This window comes from Xylocopa sonorina, unplaced genomic scaffold (genome assembly GCF_050948175.1).
Source record: "Xylocopa sonorina isolate GNS202 unplaced genomic scaffold, iyXylSono1_principal scaffold0194, whole genome shotgun sequence".
Lineage (NCBI taxonomy): Eukaryota > Metazoa > Arthropoda > Insecta > Hymenoptera > Apidae > Xylocopa > Xylocopa sonorina.
In genome coordinates, this window is record NW_027490265.1 from 252,937 (window position 1) to 266,988 (window position 14,052).

Consider the following 14,052-nt stretch of genomic DNA (forward strand, 5'->3'; position numbering starts at 1 on the left):
GGAAATAGCGTTTGCAGATGTCTACGTATCGTAGCAATGGTGTTCTTATGATTCTTAAAACGCGATATCGCATCTCATTTCTATGTTTTATGGTAAGATATAATATGATTTGCGAAGTGTTATCTATTCCTCGTCTACGATTCAAATGAAAGTAAATGCGACACTTCCTTGCAAGAAAATAGCGACTGCAGATGTCTACGTATCGTAGCAATAGGGTTCATATGATTCTTAAAACGCGATATCGCATCTCATTTCTATGTTCCATGGTAAGATATAACATGATTTGCGAAGTGTTACGTATTCCTCGTCTACACTTCAAATGAATGTGAATGCGATACTTCCCCGCTAGGAAACAGCGTTTGCAGATGTCTACGTATCGTAGCATTAGCTTTCTAATGCTTCTTAAAACGCGATATCGCATCTCATTTCTATGTTTCATGGTAAGATATAATATGATATGCGATGTGTTATGTATTCCTCGTCTACACTTCAAATGAATTTAAATGCGACACTGCCTTGCAAGGAAATAGCGTTTGCAGATGTCTACGTATCGATGCAATAGAGTTCAAATTCTTCTTAAAACGCTTCTTAAAACGAGATATTGCATCTCATATCTATGTTTCATGATACGATATAATATTCATTGCGAAGTTTTATGCATTCCTCGTCTACGATTCAAATGAACGTAAGTGCGACACTTCATTGCAAGGAAATAGCGTTTGCAGATGTCTACGTATCGAAGCAATAGAGTTCAAATGCTTCTTAAAACGAGATATTGCATCTCATATCTATGTTTCATGATAAGATATAATATTCATTGCGAAGTGTTATGCATTCCTCGTCTGCGATTCAAACGAATGTAAATGCGACACTTCCTTGCAAGGAAATAGCGTTTGCAGATGTCTACGTATCGAAGCAATAGAGTTCAAATGCTTCTTAAAACGAGATATTGCATCTCATATCTGTGTTTCATGATAAGATATAATATTCATTGCGAAGTGTTATGCATTCCTCGTCTACGATTCAAATGAAAGTAAATGCGACACTTCCTTACAAGGAAATAGCGTTTGCAGATGTCTACGTATCGTAGCAATAGAGTTCATATGATTCTTAAAACGCGATATCGCATCTCATTTCTATGTTTCATGGTAAGATATAACATTATTTGCGAAGTGTTATGTATTCCTCGTCTACACTTCAAATGAATGTGAATGCGATACTTCCTCGCTAGGAAATAGCGTTTGCAGATGTCTACGTTTCGTAGCAATAGCTTTCTAATGGTTCTTAAATCGCGATATCGCATCTCATTTCTATATTTCATGGTAAGATATAATATTCATTGCGAAGTGTTATGCATTCCTCGTCTACGATTCAAATGAATGTAAATGCGACACTTCCTTGCAAGGAAATAGCGATTGCAGATGTCTACGTATCGTAGCAATAGTGTTCAAATGCTTCTTAAAACGAGATATTGCATCTCATATCCATGTTTCACGATAAGATATAATATTCATTGCGAAGTGTCATGTATTCCTCGTCTACGATTCAAATGAAAATAAATGCGACACTTCCTTGCAAGGAAATAGCGATTGCAGATGTCTACGTATCGTAGCAATAGAGTTAATATGATTCCTAAACGCGATATCGCACCTCATTTCTATGTTTCATTGTAAGATATAACATGATTTGCGAAGTGTCATGTATTCCTCGTCTATACTTCAAGCGAATGTGAATGCGATACTTCCACGCTAGGAAATAGCGTTTGCAGATGTCTACGTATCGTAGAAATAGCTTTCTAATGCTTCTTAAAACGCGATATCGCATCTCATTTCTATGTTTCATGGTAAGATATAATATGATTTGCGAAGTGTCATGTATTCCTCGTCTACACTTCAAATGAATGTAAATGCGACACTTCCTTGCTAGGAAATAGCGTCTGCAGATGTCTAGGTATCGTAGCAATAGAGTTCTAATGCTTCTTAAAACGCGATATCGCATCTCATTTCTATGTTTCATGGTAAGAAGTAATATGATTTGCTAAGTGTTATGTATTCCTCCTCTACACTTCAAATGAATGTAATTGCGACACCTCCTTGCAAGGAAAGCGCGTTTGCAAATGTCTACCTGTCGTAGCAATAGTGTTCTAATGCTTCTTAAAACGCGATATCGCATCTCATTTCTATGTTTCATGGTAAGATATAATATGATTTGCGAAGTGTCATGTATTCCTCTTCTACACTTCAAATGATTGTAAATGCGACACTTCCTTGCAAGGAAATAGCGTTTGCAGATGTCTACATATCGTAGCAATAGCTTTCTAATGGTTCTTGAAACGCGATATCGCATCTCACTTCTATGTTTCATGGTAAGATATAATATGATTTGCGAAGTGTCATGTATTCCTCGTCTACACTTCAAATGAATGTAAATGCGACACTTCCTTGCAAGGAAATAGCGTTTGCAGATGACTACCGATCGTAGCAATAGTGTTCAAATGCTTCTTAAAACGAGATATTGCATCTCATATCCATGTTTCATGATAAGATATAATATTCATTGCGAAGTGTCATGTATTCCTCGTCTACACTTCAAATGAATGTAAATGCGACACTTCCTTGCAAGGAAATAGCGTTTGCAGATGTCTACCTATCGTAGCAATAGAGTTCTAATGCTTCTTAAAACGCGATGTCGCATCTCATTTCTATGTTTCATGGTAAGATATAACATGATTTGCGAAGTGTTATGTATTCCTCGTCTACACTTCAAATGAATGTGAATGCGATACTTCCTCGCTAGGAAATAGCGTTTGCAAATGTTTACCTATCGTAGCAATAGTGTTCTAATGCTTCTTAAAACGCGATATCGCATCTCATTTCTATGTTTCATGGTAAGATATAATATGATTTGCGAAGTGTTATGTATTCCTCGTCTACATTTCAAATGAATGTAAATGCGACACTTCCTTGCAAGGAAATGGCGTTTGCAGATGTCTACGTATCGTAGCAATGGATTTCTGGTGCTTCTTAAAACGCGATATCGCATCTCATTTCTATGTTTCATGGTAAGATATAATATGATTTGCGAAGTGTCATGCATTCCTCGTCTACACTTAAAATGAATGTAAATGCGACACTTCCTTGCAAGGAAATAGCGTTTGCAGATGTCTACGTATCGTAGCAATGGTGTTCTTATGATTCTTAAAACGCGATATCGCATCTCATTTCTATGTTTTATGGTAAGATATAATATGATTTGCGAAGTGTTATCTATTCCTCGTCTACGATTCAAATGAAAGTAAATGCGACACTTCCTTGCAAGAAAATAGCGACTGCAGATGTCTACGTATCGTAGCAATAGGGTTCATATGATTCTTAAAACGCGATATCGCATCTCATTTCTATGTTCCATGGTAAGATATAACATGATTTGCGAAGTGTTACGTATTCCTCGTCTACACTTCAAATGAATGTGAATGCGATACTTCCCCGCTAGGAAACAGCGTTTGCAGATGTCTACGTATCGTAGCATTAGCTTTCTAATGCTTCTTAAAACGCGATATCGCATCTCATTTCTATGTTTCATGGTAAGATATAATATGATATGCGATGTGTTATGTATTCCTCGTCTACACTTCAAATGAATTTAAATGCGACACTGCCTTGCAAGGAAATAGCGTTTGCAGATGTCTACGTATCGATGCAATAGAGTTCAAATTCTTCTTAAAACGCTTCTTAAAACGAGATATTGCATCTCATATCTATGTTTCATGATACGATATAATATTCATTGCGAAGTTTTATGCATTCCTCGTCTACGATTCAAATGAACGTAAGTGCGACACTTCATTGCAAGGAAATAGCGTTTGCAGATGTCTACGTATCGAAGCAATAGAGTTCAAATGCTTCTTAAAACGAGATATTGCATCTCATATCTATGTTTCATGATAAGATATAATATTCATTGCGAAGTGTTATGCATTCCTCGTCTGCGATTCAAATGAATGTAAATGCGACACTTCCTTGCAAGGAAATAGCGTTTGCAGATGTCTACGTATCGAAGCAATAGAGTTCAAATGCTTCTTAAAACGAGATATTGCATCTCATATCTGTGTTTCATGATAAGATATAATATTCATTGCGAAGTGTTATGCATTCCTCGTCTACGATTCAAATGAAAGTAAATGCGACACTTCCTTACAAGGAAATAGCGTTTGCAGATGTCTACGTATCGTAGCAATAGAGTTCATATGATTCTTAAAACGCGATATCGCATCTCATTTCTATGTTTCATGGTAAGATATAACATTATTTGCGAAGTGTTATGTATTCCTCGTCTACACTTCAAATGAATGTGAATGCGATACTTCCTCGCTAGGAAATAGCGTTTGCAGATGTCTACGTTTCGTAGCAATAGCTTTCTAATGGTTCTTAAATCGCGATATCGCATCTCATTTCTATATTTCATGGTAAGATATAATATTCATTGCGAAGTGTTATGCATTCCTCGTCTACGATTCAAATGAATGTAAATGCGACACTTCCTTGCAAGGAAATAGCGATTGCAGATGTCTACGTATCGTAGCAATAGTGTTCAAATGCTTCTTAAAACGAGATATTGCATCTCATATCCATGTTTCACGATAAGATATAATATTCATTGCGAAGTGTCATGTATTCCTCGTCTACACTTCAAATGAATGTAAATGCGACACTTCCTTGTTAGGAAATAGCGTCTGCAGATGTCTATGTATCGTAGCAATAGAGTTCATATGATTCCTTAACGCGATATCGCACCTCATTTCTATGTTTCATGGTAAGATATAACATGATTTGCGAAGTGTCATGTATTCCTCGTCTATACTTCAAATGAAAGTGAATGCGATACTTCCACGCTAGGAAATAGCGTTTGCAGATGTCTACGTATCGTAGAAATAGCTTTCTAATGCTTCTTAAAACGCGATATCGCATCTCATTTCTATGTTTCATGGTAAGATATAATATGATTTGCGAAGTGTTATGTATTCTTCGTCTACACTTCAAATGAATGTAAATGCGACACTTCCTTGCAAGGAATTAGCGTTTGCAGATGTCTACGTATCGTAGCAATGGATTTCTGATGCTTCTTAAAACGCGATATCGCATCTCATTTCTATGTTTCATGGTAAGATATAATATGATTTGCGAAGTGTCATGCATTCCTCCTCTACACTTCAAATGAATGTAATTGCGACACCTCCTTGCAAGGAAAGCGCGTTTGCAAATGTCTACCTATCGTAGCAATAGTGTTCTAATGCTCCTTAAAACGAGATATTGCATCTCATATCTATGTTTCATGATAAGATATAATATTCATTGCGAAGTGTTATGCATTCCTCGCCTACGATTCAAATGAACGTAAGTGCGACACTTCCTTGCAAGGAAATAGCGTTTGCAGATGTCTACATATCGAAGCAATAGAGTTCAAATGCTTCTTAAAACGAGATATTGCATCTCATATCTATGTTTCATGATAAGATATAATATTCATTGCAAAGTGTTATGCATTCCTCGTCTACGATTCAAATGAATGTAAATGCGACACTTCCTTGCAAGGAAATAGCGTTTGCAGAGGTCTACGTATCGAAGCAATAGAGTTCAAATGCTTCTTAAAACGAGATATTGCATCTCATATCTGTGTTTCATGGTAAGATATAATATTCATTGCGAAGTGTTAAACATTCCTCGTCTGCGATTCAAATGAAAGTAAATGCGACACTTCCTTGCAAGGAAATGGCGTTTGCAGATGTCTACCTATCGTAGCAATAGTGTTGTAATGCTTCTTAAAACGCGATATCGCATCTCATTTCTATGTTTCATGGTAAGATATAATATGATTTGCGAAGTGTTACGTATTCCTCGTCTACACTTCAAATGAATGTGAATGCGACACTTCCCCGCTAGGAAATAGCGTTTGCAGATGTCTACGTATCGTAGCATTAGAGTTCTAATGCTTCTTAAAACGCGAAATCGCATCCCATTTCTATGATTCATGGTAAGATATAATATGATTTGCGAAGTGTTATGTATTCCTCGTCAACACTTCAAATGAATGTAAATGCGACACTTCCTTGCAGGGAAATAGCGTTTGCAGATGTCTACGTACCGTAGCAATGGATTTCTGATGCTTCTTGAAACGCGATATCTCATCTCATTTCTATGTTTCATGGTAAGATATAATATGATATGCGAAGTGTCATGTATTCCTCGTCTACACTTAAAATGAATGTAAATGCGACACTTCCTTCCAAGGAAATAGCGTTTTCAGATGTCTACGTATCGTAGCAATAGAGTTCTTATGATTCTTAAAACGCGATATCGGATCTCATTTCTATGTTTCATGGTAAGATATAATATGATTTGCGAAGTGTTATGTATTCCTCGTCTACACTTCAAATGAATGTAAATGCGACAATTCCTTGCAAGGAAATAGCGTTTGCAAATGTCTACCTATCGTAGCAATAGTGTTGCAATGCTTCTTAAAACGCGATATCGCATCCCATTTCTATGATTCATGGTAAGATATAATATGATTTGCGAAGTGTTATGTATTCCTCGTCAACACTTCAAATGAATGTAAATGCGACACTTCCTTGCAGGGAAATAGCGTTTGCAGATGTCTACGTATCGTAGCAATCGTGTTCATATGATACTTAAAACGCGATATCGCATCTCATTTCTATGTTTCATGGTAAGATATAATATGATTTGCGAAGTGTCATGTATTCCTCGTCTACACTTCAAATGAATGTAAATGCGACACTTCCTTGCAAGGAAATAGCGTTTGCAGATGTCTACGTATCGTAGCAATAGAGTTCTAATGCTTCTTAAAACGCGAAATCGCATCTCATTTCCATGTTTCATGGTAAGAAATAATATGACTTGCGAAGTGTTATGTATTCCTCGTCTACACTTCATATGAATGTTAATGCGACACTTCCTTCCAAGGAAAGAGCGTTTGCAGATGTCTACGTATCGTAGCAATAGAGTTCTTATGATTCTTAAAACGCGATATCGCATCTCAATTCTATGTTTCATGGTAAGATATAATATGATTTGCCAAGCGTTATGTACTCCTCGTCTACACTTCAAATGAATGTAAATGCGACACTTCCTTGCAAAGAAATAGCGTTTGCAGATGTCTACGTACCGTAGCAATCGAGTTCTAATGCTTCTTAAAACGCGATATCGCATCTCATTTCCATGTTTCATGGTAAGATATAATATGATTTGCGAAGTGTTATGTATTCTTCGTCTACACTTCATATGAATGTTAATGCGACACTACCTTGCAAGGAAAGAGCGTTTGCAGATGTCTACGTATCGTAGCAATAGAGTTCTAATGCTTCTTAAGACGCGATATCGCATCTCATTTCTATGTTTCATGGTAAGATGTAATATGATTTGCGAAGTGTTATGTATTCCTCGTCTACACTTCAAATGAATGTAAATGCGACACTTCCTTGCAAGGAAGTAGCGATTGCAGATGTCTACGTATCGAAGCAATAGAGTTCAAATGCTTCGTAAAACGAGATATTGCATCTCATATCTATGTTTCATGATAAGATATAATATACATTGCGAAGTGTCATGTATTCCTCGTCTACACTTCGAATGAATGTAAATGCGACACTTCCTAGCAAGGAAATAGCGTTTGCAGATGTCTACGTATCGTAGCAATAGATTTCTAATGCTTCCTAAAACGCGATATCGCATCTCATTTCTATGTTTCATGGTAAGATATAATATGATTTGCGAAGTGTTATGTATTCCTCGTCTACACTTCAAATGAATGTGAATGCGACACCTCCTCGCTAGGAAATAGCGTTTGCAGATGTCTACGTATCGTAGCAATCGTGTTCATATGATACTTAAAACGCGATATCGCATCTCATTTCTATGTTTCATGGTAAGATATAATATGATTTGCGAAGTGTCATGTATTCCTCGTCTACACTTCAAATGAATGTAAATGCGACACTTCCTTGCAAAGAAATAGCGTTTGCAGATGTCTACGTATCGTAGCAATAGAGTTCTAATGCTTCTTAAAACGCGATATCGCATCTCATTTCCATGTTTCATGATAAGATATAATATGATTTGCGAAGTGTTATGTATTCCTCGTCTACACTTCATATGAATGTTAGTGCGACACTTCCTTGCAAGGAAATAGCGTCTGCAGATGTCTAGGTATCGTAGCGATGGAGTTCTAATGCTTCTCAAAACACAATATCGCATCTCATTTCTATGTTTCATGGTAAGATATAATATGATTTGCGAAGTGTGATGTATTCCTCGTCTACACTTCAAATGAATGTAAATGCGACACTTCCTTGAAAGGAAATAGCGTTTGCAGGTGTCTACCTATCGTAGCAGTAGCGTTCTAATGCTTATTAAAACGCGATATCGCATCTCATTTCTATGTTTCATGGTAAGATATAATATGATATGCGAAGTGTTATGTATTCCTCGTCTACACTTCAAATGAATGTAAAGGCGACACTTCCTTGCAAAGAAATAGCGTTTGCAGATGTCTACGTATCGTAGCAATAGAGTTCTTATGATTCTTAAAACGCGATATCGCATCTCATTTCTATGGTTTATGGTAAGATATAATATGATTTGCGAAGTGTCATGTATTCCTCGTCTACACTTCAAATGAATGTAAATGCGACACTTCCTCGCTAGGAAATAGCGTTTGCAGATGTCTACGTATCGTAGCAATAGTGTTCTTATGATTCTTAAAACGCGATATCGCATCTCATTTCTATGTTTCATGGTAAGATATAATATGATTTGCGAAGTGTCATGTATTCCTCGTCTACACTTCAAATGAATGTAAATGCGACACTTCCTTGCTAGGAAATAGCGTCTGCAGATGTCTAGGTATCGTAGCAATAGAGTTCAAATGCTTCTTAAAACGCGATATCGCATCTCATTTCTATGTTTCATGGTAAGATATAATATGATTTGCGAAGTGCTATGTATTCCTCGTCTACACTTCAAATGAATGTAAATGCGACACTTCCTTGCAAGGAAATAGCGTTTGCAGATGTCTACGTATCGTAGCAAAGGAGTTCTTATGGTTCTTACAACGCGATATCGTATCTCATTTCTATGTTTCATGGTAAGATATAATATGATTTGCGAAGTGTCATGTATTCCTCGACTACACTTCAAATGAATGTAAATGCGACACTTCCTTGCTAGGAAATAGCGTCTGCAGATGTCTAGGTATCGTGGCGATAGAGTTCTAGTGCTTCTTAAAACGCGATATCGCACCTCATTTCTATGTTTCTTGGTAAGATATAATATGATTTGCGAAGTGTTATGTATTCCTCGTCTACACTTCAAATGAATGTAAATGCGACACTTCCTTGCAAAGAAATAGCGTTTGCAGATGTCTACGTATCGTAGCAATAGAGTTCTAATGCTTCTTAAAACGCGATATCGCATCTCATTTCCATGTTTCATGGTAAGATATAATATGATTTGCGAAGTGTTATGTATTCCTCGTCTACACTTCATATGAATGTTAATGCGACACTTCCTTGCAAGGAAGGAGCGTTTGCAGATGTCTACGTATCGTAGCAATAGAGTTCTTATGATTCTTAAAACGCGATATCGCATCTCATTTCTATGTTTCATGGTAAGATATAATATGATTTGCGAAATGTTATGTACTCCTCGTCTACACTTCAAATGAATGTAAGCGCGACACATCCTTGAAATGAAATAGCGTCTTCAGATGTATAGGTGTCGTAGCGGTGGAGTTCTAATGCTACTCAAAACACAATATCGCATCTCATTTCTATGTTTCATGGTAAGATATAATATGATTTGCGAAGTGTGATGTATTCCTCGTCTACACTTCAAATGAATGTAAATGCGACACTTCCTTGAAAGGAAATAGCGTTTGCAGATGTCTACCTATCGTAGCAGTAGAGTTCTAATGCTTATTAAAACGCTATATCGCATCTCATTTCTATGTTTCATGGTAAGATATAATATGATTTGCGAAGTGTGATGTATTCCTCGTGTACACTTCAAATGAATGTAATTGCGACACTTCCTTGAAAGGAAATAGCGTTTGCAGATGTCTACCTATCGTAGCAGTAGAGTTCTAATGCTTATTAAAACGCGATATCGCATCTCATTTCTATGTTTCATGGTAAGATATAATATGATTTGCGAAGAGTTATGTATTCCTCGTCTACACTTCAAATGAATGTAAAGGCGACACTCCCTTGCAAGGAAATAGCGTTTGCAGATGTCTACGTATCGTAGCAATATGTTTCTAATGCTTCTTAAAACGCGATATCGCATCTCATTTCTATGTTTCTTGGTAAGATATAATATGATTTGCGAAGTGTTATTTATTCCTCGTCTTCACTTCAAATGAATGTAAATGCGTCACTTCCTTGAAAGGAAAGAGCGTTTGCAGATGTCTACGTATCGTAGCAAAGGAGTTCTTATGATTCTTACAACGCGATATCGTATCTCATTTCTATGTTTCATGGTAAGATATAATATGATTTGCGAAGTGTTATGTATTCCTCGACTACACTTCAAATGAATGTAAATGCGACATTTCCTTGCTAGGAAATAGCGTTTGCTGATGTCTACGTATCGAAGCAATAGAGTTCAAATGCTTCTTAAAACGAGATATTGCATCTCATTTCTATGTTTCATGGTAAGATATAATATGATTTGCGAAGTGTTATGTCTTCCTCGTCTACACTTCATATGAATGTAAATGCGACACTTCCTTTCAAAGAAATAGCGTTTGCAGATGTCTACGTATCGTAGCAATAGGGTTCAAATTCTTCTTAAAACGCTTCTTAAAACGAGATATTGCATCTCATATCTATGTTTCATGATAAGATATAATATTCATTGCGAAGTGTTATGCATTCCTCGTCTACGATTCAAATGAATGTAAATGCAACACTTCCTTGCAAGGAAATAGCGTTTGCGGTTGTCTACGTATCGTTGCAATAGAGTTCTTGTGATTCTTAGAACGCGATTTCGCATCTCATTTCTATGTTTCATGGTAAGATATAAAATGATTTGCGAAGTGCTATGTATTCCTCGTCTACACTTCGAATGAATGTAAATGCGACACTTCCTTTCAAAGAAATAGCGTTTGCAGATGTCTACCTATCGTAGCAATAGATCTCTAACGCTTCTTAAAACACGATATCGCATCTCATTTCTATGTTTCATGGTTAGATATAATATGATTTGCGAAGTGTCATGTATTCCTCTTCTACACTTCAAATGAATGTAAATGCGACACTTCCTTGCAAGGAAATAGCGTTTGCAGATGTCAACTTATCGAAACAATAGAGTTCAAATGATTCTTAAAGCAAGATATTGCATCTCATATCTATGTTTCATGAATAGATATAATATTCATTGCGAAGTGTTATGCATTCCTCGTCTACGATTCAAATGAACGTAAATGCGACACTTCCTTGCAAGGAAATAGCATTTGCAGATGTCTACGTATCGAAGCAATAGAGTTCAAATGCTTCTTAAAACGAGATATTGCATCTCATATCCATGTTTCATGATAAGATATAATATTCATTGCGAAGTGTTATGCATTCCTCGTCTACGATTCAAATGAATGTAAATGCGACACTTCCTTGCAAGGAAGTAGCGCTTGCAGATGTCTACGTATCGTAGCAATAGAGTTCTTATGATTCTTAAAATGCGATATCGCATCTCATTTATATGTTTCATGGCAAGATATAGTATGATTTGCGAAGCGTTATGCATTCCCCGTCTACGATTCAAATGAATGTAAATGCGAAACTTCCTTGCAAGGAAATAGCGTTTGCGGTTGTCTACGTATCGTAGCAATAGAGTTCTTATGATTCTTAAAACGCGATATCGCATCTCATTTCTATGTTTCATGGGAAGATATAATATGATTTGCGAAGTGTTATGTATTCCTCTTCTACACTTCAAAGGACTGTAAATGCGACACTTCCTTGCTAGGAAATAGCGTCTGCAGATGTCTAGGTATCGTAGCGATAGATTTCTAATGCTTCTTAAAACGCGATATCGCATCTCATTTCTATGTTTCATGGTAAGATATAATATGATTTGCGAAGTGTTATGTATTCCTCGTCCACACTTCAAATGAATGTAAATGCGACACTTCCTTGCAAAGAAATAGCGTCTGCAGATGTCTACGTACCGTAGCTATAGATTTCTAATGCTTCTTAAAACGCGATATCGCATCTCATTTCTATGTTTCATGGGAAGATATAATATGATTTGCGAAGTGTTATGTATTCCTCGTCTACACTTCAAATGAATGTAAATGCGACACTTCCTTGCAAAGAAATAGCGTTTGCAGATGTCTACGTATCGAAGCAACAGAGTTCAAATGCTTCTTAAAACGCTTCTTAAAACGAGAGATTGCATCTCATATCTATGTTTCATGATAAGATATAATATTCATTGCGAAGTGATATGCATTCCTCGTCTACGATTAAAATGAATGTAAATGTGACACTTCCTTGCAAGGAAATAGCGTTTGCAGTTGTCTACGTATCGTAGCAATAGAGTTCTTATAATTCTTAAAACGCGATATCGCATCTCATTTCTATGTTTCATGGTAAGATATAATATGATTTGCGAAGTGTCATGTATTCCTCGTCTACACTTCAAATGAACGTAAATGTGACACTTCCTCGCAAGGAAATTGCGCTTGCAGATGTCTACGTATCGTAGCAATAGAGTTCTTATGATTCTTAAAATGCGATATCGCATCTCATTTCTATGTTTCATGGCAAGATATAATATGATTTGCGAAGTGTTATGCATTCCCCGACTACGATTCAAGTGAATGTAAATGCGACACTTCCTTGCAAGGAAATAGCGTTTGCAGATGTCAACCTATCGTAGCAATAGAGTTCTAATGCTTCTTAAAACGCGATATCGCATCTCATTTCTATGTTTCATGGTAAGATATAATATGATTTGCGAAGTGTTATGTATTCCTCTTCTACACTTCAAATGAATGTAAATGCGACACTTCCTTGCAAAGAAATAGCGTCTGCAGATGTCTACGTATCGTAGCAATAGATTTCTAATGCTTCTTAAAACGCGATGTCGCATCTCATTTCTATGTTTCATGGGAAGATATAATATGACTTGCGAAGTGTTATGTATTCCTCGTCTACACTTCAAATGAATGTAAATGCGACACCTCCTTGCAAGGAAATAGCGTTTGCAGATGTCTACGTATCGCAGGAATGGAGTTCTTATGATACTTAAAACGCGATATCGCATCTCATTTCTATGTTTCACGGTAAGATATAACATGATTTGCGAAGTGTCATGTATTCCTCGTCTACACTTCAAGTGAATGTAAATGCGACACTTCCTTGCTACGAAATAGCGTCTGCAGATGTCTAGATATCGTAGCAATAGAGTTGAAATGCTTCTTAAAACGAGATATTGCATCTCATATCTATGTTTCATGATAAGATATAATATTCATTGCGAAGTGTTATGTATTCCTCGTCTACACTTCAAATGAATGTAAATGCGACACTTCCTTGCAAAGAAATAGCGTTTGCAGATGTCTACGTATCGAAGCAATAGAGTTCAAATGCTCCTTAAAACGCGATATCGCATCTCATTTCTATGTTTCATGGTAAGATATAATATGATATGCGATGTGTTATGTATTCCTCGTCTACACTTCAAGTGAATGTAAATGCGACACTTCCTTGCAAGGAAATATCGTTTGCAGATGTCTACGTATCGATGCAATAGAGTTCAAATTCTTCGTAAAACGCTTCTTAAAACGAGATATTGCATCTCATATCTATGTTTCATGATAAGATATAATATTCATTGCGAAGTGTTATGTATTCCTCGTCTACACTTCAAATGAATGTAAATGCGACACTTCCTTGCAAAGAAGTAGCGTTTGCAGATGTCTACGTATCGAAGCAATAGAGTTCAAATGCTCCTTAAAACGCGATATCGCATC